This window comes from Pan paniscus, chromosome 23, assembly GCF_029289425.2.
Source record: "Pan paniscus chromosome 23, NHGRI_mPanPan1-v2.0_pri, whole genome shotgun sequence".
Lineage (NCBI taxonomy): Eukaryota > Metazoa > Chordata > Mammalia > Primates > Hominidae > Pan > Pan paniscus.
In genome coordinates, this window is record NC_085927.1 from 34,495,303 (window position 1) to 34,497,327 (window position 2,025).

Sequence of the window (2,025 nt, forward strand, 5' to 3'; positions counted from 1 at the left end):
GGGTACACCCTGGTTCTCCAGGTCCCATGGGGCTCAGCCCAGGACTACCTCAGGGGGTGAGGGACTTAAATCCTCTCCTTCATTCTCATCGCCCCTTCCCCCATCATTTCCTGAGGAAGGACATTCAGGGACCTTCCTGGCTGTGCCTCGGATCAAGACCAGAATGACACCCATTCCTTTCCCTGGGCCTTTGCTCAGGCGGTCCCTGCACCCTGGCCTCTGCCTGACCAGGATGGTGGGGAGAGGAGGGGGGACGTCCCCCACGCTGCTGTCTCCACTGTTCCTGCTGCCCAGGCCTCTGAGCTTCCAGGACTGCAGCGGGTGGGTGGGTGGGCTGGCCTAAGCCCAGGAATGCACTTCAGCTCCTGGTTGAGCAATGTCACTGAGGCTTGGGAGTCGGGTGGGGGCGGGAGGAGGCGTCCACAGGCCCCCCACCGCGAGAGGCAGCCGTGGGAACAGCCTGCCTCTAAACAATCACTCCAGTCCAGGCTGACCAGGGGCTCTGGCTGGACATAGGGGCCTGGCAGGCTGTGTGGCCTGTAAGGACACAGTCTGTCTCTGTGCCTCAGTTTCTCTGCTGCCCAGATGGGGGGGCCCGGATTCCAGGTGTAGACATCTGGAGCAGGCAGTGTTCAGCTGGGGAGGAAGCGGGGAGGACTGTGGGGGCCACATGGGAAGGATTCCAGCCCACATCACCTGCACCCCTGCTGAGCCTGGTCAACGGAGCCCCTCAGTGGGTCCTCACTCCCCTGGCTGCCTCCCATTTAGGCACCCTGAGGCCTAGGGAGAACAGAGCCAGGCCAGTGTCCCTAGAGAGGCTGCGCTGCCGGCACAGTAATAGCGGATTTGGATTCAGGGAAGCAGACCCGCATCCAGGGTGGGAAAGAGCTGCAGGCAGGGCGTGGCCTCCACACAGCCTGCCTCCCTGGAGGTCCATGCTGCATTTCCAGGACAGCAAGTCCTGGACAAATGGTCCCGGATGCCAAAGGCTAGAGGCATGGTCTGTCTGCATTCCCCACATGGGCGTCTTGTAGTCACCAGCATTTGATGCTGTCAAGTCCCCCTGTCCTCTGTGCAGACTGGGAAGCCCTTGGCCACCCTGGGGAGTTGTGGGACCCAGGCCAGGCTGCAGAAGCATAAGGACTTGAACCCAGGTCCTGAGTGACACCACCTTGTGTCCCCCTCCCTCTGTCTCTGTTTAGAACCACCTTGATGCTGACTAGGCTGGGCCATGCGGAGAGGGTTAGGGGATAGAGATGGGAGCTGGGGAGCAGGGCTCCACTCTGGGAGGGGGGCAGCCTCGCCGGATCCAGGGGAGAGAGTTGAGCGGCCCCAGCTCTGCTTTCCCAGAGCTGCCGGGAACCCGGGGAATGGTGTGGAGGTTCCAGGGAGCCCTGCCCCTACCTGGCAACCACAGTGCAGCAGGCACCAAGTTCTCCTGCACATTGCGACAGTGTGACCCTGGGCTCTGGCGGGCAGTAGGTGGGGCCTTTGGACCTACCAGCAGTGAGGGAGTTAACACAGCAGCTGACTCCTCTAGGCAAGGAAAACTCCCCTCAGACGCTTTGCTGCCTGGCCTCCTGCCAGCAACAAGCAGGAGCTGAAAACTAGAAGTTGAGGCGTGAGTTTGGCCACTGCGTAGTGTGCACTTGGTGAGGGCAGCAGCTCGCCACAGCTGCCAGCCGTCTGTCCATTCACCCATCTGTCCATCTGGCAGCCCGCTGTTCAGACCTGTCTGTCTGCCCATCTGTAAGCCCATCTCTGTCCCATTGTCTATCTGACCATCTTTCTCTTACTGTCCTCTTTGTCTAGCTATCTGGCCTGTCGATCCATCTTTGTGTCTGTCTTCAGCCCCCACCTGTTTGTCCATCTGTCCAATTACCTGTGAGTCTATCTATGCATCTTCTTGTCCATTCATCTGCCCACCCGTCTGTCCCTCCGTCTGCCCACCGGCCTCCCCTCTCCTTCTGGGCCGCAGAGCCATGGGCCAGGACTGCAGAGCCATGGTTGGCCTGGTCCTGCTGG